This window comes from Elaeis guineensis, chromosome 2, assembly GCF_000442705.2.
Source record: "Elaeis guineensis isolate ETL-2024a chromosome 2, EG11, whole genome shotgun sequence".
Taxonomy (NCBI): Eukaryota; Viridiplantae; Streptophyta; class Magnoliopsida; order Arecales; family Arecaceae; genus Elaeis; species Elaeis guineensis.
The window spans coordinates 96,046,473-96,055,415 of NC_025994.2; the positions used below are offsets into that span (position 1 = coordinate 96,046,473).

General features: G+C 34.3%; 1 pseudogene; it reads right to left on the reverse strand.

The window, feature by feature from the left end:
• Positions 1 to 1,422: 1,422 nt before the first annotated feature.
• Positions 1,423 to 4,966, reverse strand: LOC140855330 (putative disease resistance protein RGA3; annotated as a pseudogene).
• Between the last annotated feature and the right edge of the window lie 3,977 nt (positions 4,967 to 8,943).

An 8,943-nucleotide genomic window follows, 5' to 3' on the forward strand; every position in this document is an offset into this window, starting at 1 on the left:
AGTAGTGGATTCGGTGGTAGTGACGGAGACAGTCTTGATGATGATGGTGGTCATGGTGAAGGCTTTGGAGTTGATGATATTAGAGATGGAAGTACCGATAGTGGTGCAGGAGATAGTATGATTTTAGAGAAGATAATGATAAAGAGGAAAGAATGAAGTGAAAAATAGAAACCTTAGCTGTAGATAAAAAAAAAAAGGAAAAAGAGTTTACAAAGATTCTACGTCAGCTATTTTATGCCACATTAGCTTCCATACATATCATATGATAACACGTGACCGTTTCAATCACAGCCATTAGATGGAAGTAGCAGTTAGGAAGAAACTATAATATTTTAAAAGTTTGATGATCTAATTACAACGAATAGAAGTTTAAGATGAAAATAAAATCCTTAAAAATTTTAAAATTTTTAAAGTAATTAAGCCTTTAATATATTAAGTCAAACTTAAATCAAGACAACCAGATCAAGATAACACATAATGATATAAATATTTATTGATATAGATAATAATATAATCTTAATAAATAATAAATATAAATTTCATACATTATTAACGATTGATTCATGCCTTTTAGTATTTCACACTTTTCGCATCCTTTTGTTAATCATTTCTTCACTCATTCTATATATAGCTAAGTGACACAAGTGATGAAGAATATTTTATATTTTTATATTTATTTAAATATAAAAGTGTTCGACTATTTTATGTCATATAATTATAATTATTATATTTAGTGATGATAGTGATTAAGTTGGTTTTTCTATTTATCATATGACACTTGAAATATTGGAGGAAACTAACTTATTGTCGTAAATTCATTTTGATGAGATACGTGAAGGCACGAATAGATTGATGAACTTGCACCTTTTATATGCATAATATATGACATTTTCTCTAATATTTAGGATTGGGATATTTAGTTGTCTTCAAGAACTAAAGAAATTCCATGTTAGAAAAAGGAAGGGTTGTAAGGTAAAAAATTTAAGGAATCTAAAAAATCGAGGACAGCTATTAGATATTCAATTGCTTATCTAATATCAAATTATCAAATTGAAGAAAATCATATTTCTATAATTTGTGCTAGTAATACATTGGTCATTTTGTTAGGATGAAGCAATCCTTAATCTGGATTTTACGGAGGAATAGAAAGAACTGATGACTATTTATTTCTGACCGTTGCTTAAAATTCTTTAACTCTAGAAATGTCTGCTGCTCCCAAGATGGAGAGAGCATATCAACATTGTCATAAAATTGATCACCAATTTTAGTTAATGCAAGCATATTTTCAAAATGCAAAATCCTGAGGGAGGAAGTTGCCTACAAGATGGGAGGATTTTCCATCAGTGACCAGAACCGAGCTGCATACACACTAGATTGATGAGACACTGACTCCTTGCCATCCAACCTAGGTAGACAATATTGTCATAGCTCGGTGATGCTTAGCTCTTTGTTGGGATGTGGTTGGAGCCCTTTAAGTACATCTTTCTCCACATTAGGTTGATTTCTTGTTGAGAAGTCCATTCTAACTTCAATGCATTATGCACATTTTATTCAACTCAGCCTTCCTGACCTCTTCCTTAGTTTTCGCATCTTAAATTCTTAATTGAAAGTCACCCTAAGTTTTGACATCCTAAATTCTTAATTGAAAGTCACCCTTGAAGATTCATTAAGTATTTCAACTCTCCTATTCCCTTCCATACCCCCTCTAATGTTTGAGGGGAATTTCCTCTAAGAAATGGAGCTTAATTAGTTTCCTAATCCCCTCAATTTTAGAATATCCATACAAATATCACAGGTTGATTAATTTGTTCATGCCCTTTGGTAACTCCTGAAAGTGGCATCCTTGCAAATTCAGCACTTGTAGATGCTAAAGCCTAGAAAAAGATTTAGGAAGCAGTCTGATTTTGGTGTTAGAAATATTTAGATACCGGAGATGTGATAAGCCACGAAAAGCATATGGTAACTTTTCTATGGGAGTTGAAGCATGCAGAACTTTCAGACATATGAACATGTCTTCAAGAAACTCGGTAAATTCATGCAAATCGTAATAGTGAAAGAAGAAAAGGGTACACAAGCTTTTAAATTTTCTCATTTCCTTAAGAACATCCAATTTATCAGTCCTAATAACTAAGTGGCGAACCCTATGTGGAACATTTTCTAACTCATCTTCAACTACAGAGCAATCATCCAAAGAGATAGATATTGTCAAATCGTGCATCATATCATGCATTACATAATTGAAAGAAACACCTATCCATTAGTTCATCAAACCATTGGCTCCCAATATCCTCCGCCGCCATTTCCTCTAGGTCAATGCAACCCTGTGCTAGCCACATCTTTACTACCTTAAGTTTCTCGAACCTGTATCCCCCAAGGAAAATGGAACAATAAGAAAAGCATTGTCTCAAATTATCATTTAGGTGTTGACAGCTCAACTTGAGAGTTGACAAGACCATGAAACAAAATCTTGCTCCCACCACATCTTTACTACCTCAAGTTTCTCGAACCTGTATCCCCCAAGGAAAATGGAACAATAAGAAAAGCATTGTCTCAAATTATCATTTAGTTGTTGACAGCTCAACTTGAGAGTTGACAAGACCATGAAACAAAATCTTGCTCCCACCATTCACTTTCCAGGATTGCTCTATAGTAATTCTCAACCAATTCGGTTCATAATCGAGACCCTAGAACCTTGGCTGCTAATGGTAAACCTCTAAGCTTTCTACATATTTGCATACAAATAGGCTCCAATTTCTTCCTTTCCTTACAGTCTAGATTGCCATATTTTTTATTAAATACTTTAGATTCCCATCACCAAATGCAAAAAGCTTAAAAAGGGCCCAGCACTGATCCTCCGATAGACCTCTTACCATTATAGGGCTCATAGTGCCAATAATGTAAGCAACTCTTGCACTTCGCGTTGTTACCAAAACCTTGCTCCCCCTTGCACCACAGGTCGAGATGTTCAGTGTTTCCCAATAGGTACGTGTCTCATCCCATACAGTACAAAAAACTTCTTGTTTGACAAAGAAATATTATCAGAAAAATTATCCGAGAGATCGTTTGACGGGATGGACAACAGATCCTTTTGATGTCAAAATCCTCAAACACACAACACCACGCCAGTACGTCAAAATGCATCTTCACTCTCTCGTCGTTGCAAACAACTTGTGCGAGAGCTGTTTTGCCAAATCCTCCCTATGCCCGCTAATGGAAGGACATCGATGACACAACCAGTACCAGTACTACAAACGACACTATTTTTACGATTTCTTCTTTCTCCTCTGCTCACCCATAAACCTCCGACATAAATGAAATGGAAATCCTCTAGACTTCGATTCTCTACCTTTTACCATTGTGAACTAACACTAAATTATGCTCGACATCATCAGAAATTCTTCTAAAGTTTTTCCTCAAGATTCTTTAAATTTTTTGGGAACTTTTAACGGAAAATAACTGAATTCCACCTTGATGTAAGAAAGGTAAATTCTTGGTATTCAAAAAGGGCCACACCTTCAGCTTTTCGGAAAGGATTTCAAATGGAAATTTTTCGAGCGCGTCTTCCAAATGGGCCTCTGGTCAGCCTTCCCTCAGCGTCATTTATCAAAGTTTCGATATCTTCAAGGGTAGACCGCAGCTGATTCGGCCAATCGTTCCCCAGAGATAAAAACCCAGGAAGGTAGTGGTGCGTCTCCCTACCAATAACGGCAGGCACAAACAAGTCTCCAACCTCCATCTCTCCGGCCATATCCGAGAATGCTCCTGAGGGAGAAAGTCTAATCCTGACCTTTGCTAATTCAAGACAGCCAACGAACTGGATCTTCTCGCTTCCGTTCTCAGGAGGTGGAGGTTATGAATAGAAAATATCGGATAAGAGGACAGAGAAAATTTATACTGAGTATTCGAGACTCCATGTTTTTTAAAACATGGAGTCGCAATTCCAGTAGGGTAGAGGTTACTCCAACAAATCTCTCCATTCAAGCCAAATCCTCTGTAATACCTGACAACTACAATAAATAAATTTACAAATCAGACCATAGCCTCTTTATCCCTTTAACAGGTGTAAGTGCCTCATCAAAATCTGCATCAACCCTTAATCCAATTAACTTCCAAAATTCCATGTATGATATAAAATTAACGAAATTGTCAAATTTAGTGAAAAATATTTTCAATAAATATGAGAGCTAATTTATGATTACTTTTGGCAAAATCAGTGGTCCTAAATCCTGATGGAACCTATCGATTTTATATCCAGGCTTTCCCACAATAATAATAATAAAAAAAAATCCATCAGAAGAATCTTTGAACATGAGGGCTCCAAAGGTGTAGGACCTGTAGGCCATGTCGTCGGAAACTCCATGGAGCTAGACCTAGACCTAGCTTTTCCCCAAATCTACACTAAAACCAATAATCCATCAAATAATATAGCAACAGAGCTAACAATTATCTCAATCACACCAGTAGCTAGAAGCCAGTGCCTCGAATCGGATCTCTTCTCGCCCAAAGTGGTGGTTACCTCTTCTTACAGAAGGAGGAGAAATCTCGAGAGAGAGAGAGAGAGAGACTGTTAGGGATTTTAGCAAAGGAAACAACAGAAAATGGGAGAAGAGAAGAGACGAGACGAGAAGAGAAGACAAGGGCGGGATTGGATGCGATTGGGAGAGAAACGAGGAGGGGGTAGCTAGGGCTGGTAAGCAACGGAGAGGAGAGAGAAAAAAGTGAGAAAGAAATGTAGAGGAGTGAGGAGGACGGCGACATGATCACCGGAAAGCAGCGAAACAGGAGGCACCGGTGGTGGCGGGGCTGTGCGGTGGTGGTGAAGCTTGGTGAGAAGGAAGAAGGAATGAAGAAGAGAGCGAGAGGGCGATGCCTGTGGAAGAGAAAAGAGGGAGCCATCGGGAGCTAGGTCAGCCAGATCCAGTTCGGCCCGGTTCATGTACCTACCGTGGCCCAAGGCGAGCACCATGTCCTCTACTAGATTTGGGAGAAATTCTTTGTGCACCGGTGTAGAAAATCCGACCGTTTTATTCGATTGATCCGCATCTACTTCCCAATGCCTATTTAATATCAGTAGATCAATTTTTTTATTTCAAAATTTTTTATAATAAAAATATTTTTTAAAAAATTATAATATTTTTTTATAAAAATTATGATATTACTTTAAAAAATATTAAACTGAAATGGGATGTCATAATTTTTATAAAAAAATATCATAATTCTTAAAAAAAATATCATAAGAAGAATCTATTTAATAATTAAAAAAATATATGTGCCAGATCTATACCTCCACGTATACTCAACTTGTTGCTCCTTTCTAGACTTATTTTCGTATCCATGCTACATTTATAACCCTAACTACTTTTGCCCCTGCATTTTCTGAACATTTAGGGCCCATTTAGACCTTAACAGTTCAAGTATACTATTTGCTTTTCTTTTTTGTGAAAAAAATGTAGCTGCTCAAAATTAATTCTTGAAATGGAAGAAGAGATTCCAAAGGAGAAGGCTCGAGCCCACGCTTCTCGTATCTAAGCTCTAACATGGAATATTTTTGACTCCAAAGAAGTCGAAAGTGAAAACTTAATTGAGCAAAAGAAATAATCTTAATGATGCTCAGGAAATACTCTTTTATGCAAATTCAGAAACCTAAGAGATTGTTCAAACATTAATGGTTGAATAGCTAGCAACCTCTCCTAATGTGCATGAGAATCACTTGGTAAACAAAGAAGATCAAAGATAAATTCTCATAATATGGGCTGTAATCCTAACAATGGGAAAAGTATTTTGTTTCGCATGAAGATCTAAAGATTATGGGTCTAGCATAAGGTTCGCCATCCCAATGCATAACATCCCGTAGTGGATGTATCATATTATAGGTAATTCATTTAGAAAGTTCTTGGTCATGAGTTAGGAAATACAAACAAATGGTTCTCTCCTCATATTTGATGGCAAAGAGTTCTCTCCTCATATTTGATGGCAAAGAGATATCTGCCATTGTTCTTTCATTTATGTGGCTCCACTAGGGAAACAAACGGTATTTGTGAGGATAAAATAGCGCAGGGTATTCTTAGTGGACGTGTGGCTATGAGATATTTCATGTGTGCTGCATGTAAATGATGCTTTCCAGTAGCTACTCCAACCTAATGAATAGGACCAACCGTCTAATATTACTCGTTATATTACTATATTAGCCTATAATGATCGCCCACACCGAGCTTGTAAACATAGTACATAAACAGCCTAGGACCTTATGGAGCAAAAACAAAGAGATAGATGACATGCAGAAGCAACAATGAAAGCAATGAAAATAGATTATGATTGTTTTTGACAAGCATTTTTCTGAAACTAAAATAAAACCAAGTGTTATAAAATCGATCAATTGGATCATGCATGTCGAATGATAGGACACAAATAATGCTTCTAACATCAGAAAGTATCCATAATATAGAATTTCAAATTAATGATAGGATACAAAATAATCTCCCTCTCCTTTCCCTCTGAAGGAGTAAGGCAATATAACTACCAGTGGATCTGAGGACTGAGGGGCTTATTACACAATAGAGTCGGAAAATAACCTTCACACATGCAAGTGCACATGCCTTTGGTGTTGAATGGGACAGGGCAAGGAGCTACAGTCTTCGCTCCAAGCAAATGATATGCAATTTTAAGTGTAATCATGGTTATGCATGTTTCATGCTCAATAGTTCTCTTTCCACAAAATGACCAAGTTCAAAGAATCCCAAGGAAGTAATTCTGATGTTCAAATATTTCAATTATTTGACCAGCTAATGCAGAAAACACTCGCTGCCACATTATCACATTTAATGTCCAGTTTAACGAACTGTACCAGGATCAAAACAAATCAATCCAGTCTCATGATCAGTAAACAACAAATTCACCTTAATAATCGCAACATAGGGTTTCTGCTTCTTATCCTTTAGAGTCAGGAGCACCGGATCTTCCTGCATGCAGCATCAAAATAAAAAATAAAAAAATAAAAAAATAAAAAAAAATTAATAATCCAATACTATTCTCCTCCATCATCCGATGTCATAATTTTTGTGAAGAAATATCATAATTTTTAAGAAGAGATATCATAATACCACCATGTAGACCAATCGGATAAGATGGTGCACTCCAGGTTGGATTTTCTACACCGCCCATAGTGCACAAAGAATTTCTCTATGCTGCACTAGATCACAAGTATTTGGCCCGTTAAAATCATAAGGATAACCCATTTAATAATTAAAAAAATGCATGTGCCAGATTTATGCCTCCATATATACATAAGTTGGTGCTCCTATCTACACCTATCTTTATGTCCATGCTACATTTATAACCCGAACTACTTTTGCTCCCGCATTTTCTGAACATTTAGGGCCCATTTAGACCTTAATAGTTCAAGTATACTTTTGATTTAACTGTGTATAGTATTAAATTAACTGTGTACAAGATTCATTTAACTATATGCAGTGCTAAATTAACTGTATGCCGTATGCAGAGTTCATTTAACTGTGTACAGTGCTAAATTAACTACATATAGTGTTAAATTAATTGTATGCAATATTAACTTAACTATATGCAGAGTTTATTTAACTGTGTGCAGTGTTAAATTAACTGTGTGCAGTATTAAATTAACTGTATACCATATTTATTTAACTGCATACAGTATTTATTTACTATGTACTATATTAATTTAATTGTATACCATGTTTAATTAACTATGTACCGTATTAATTTAACTGTGTATAGTATTTATTTAACTGTATACCGTATTTAATTAACTATATATTATATTAATTTAACCATATATCATGTTTAATTAATTATGTACTATATTAATTTAACTATGTACAGTGTTCATTTACTATATACCATATTAATTAAACTGTGTATCATAGTTAGTTAACTATGTATTATGTTAATTTAACGACTGTTTCATTTGGTAAGACATTAAGATTTAATCTGAGTTACGAAAAAAATTATATTGTTATTAATTAGATATAATAATAAGATTAAGGTTATCTTAATTGAAATATTATTGTACTTTACTATAGTATCTGAGTATCCTAACAAGTGATCATGAAGAATAATTTAAATTTTATAATATTTTATTTTATAAAAATTGATTACAAAATCAATCGCTAAATCGATTGCTAAAATAGTCACTAATTATTTTTAAATTTTTTTATTAATAAAATCGATCACAAAATCGATTGATAATTATTTTTAATTTTTTTAATTAATTTATTGGTCATAATATCGATCATTAATTTTGTTAAAATATTTTTTGTTAATAAAATCAATCACAAAATCATTAGCTAATTATTTTTGAATTTTTTAATTAAAAAATCAGTCATAAGACCATTCATAATTTATTTTTTATAATATTTTAATTTTCAAATTGATTGCAAAACTGATCAAATTTTTATTTTATATTTTATATTTTTATTTTATTTTTCATTATATTATTTTTATTTTTATTATTGAAAATAATTTTTTATTATTTTTTATATATTTTTTATTATTTTTGCACAATCCATGAAGCAAGGTGTGGATCGAAGGGCATTTTCGGCCTATTTTTCATGGCTCATGGTGTCACGCCCCGAACCCAATACCCGGGTCGGATACGTGATGGCCGCACACTCCTTAGAGCAAGCCCTAAAGAATATGCAAGGCCAAAATAAATCATTACAACCTTAACATCCATAACAATTAATTTCAACAATAATTCATAAAATTTTGTATAATTACAATTAACATTCCTTCAATCCTCTGATCAAGTATTAACGGTACTCTATCTATGCATCCGCTCACTCACAAATCCATACCATAGCCAACCATGGACATCTTGTAACTCTGAGAAGAAAAGAAAGATAAAGGGGTGTGAGCTTTACAGCCCAGTAAGAATTTCCATATCACATTGATATAGTAATATAGTCTGAA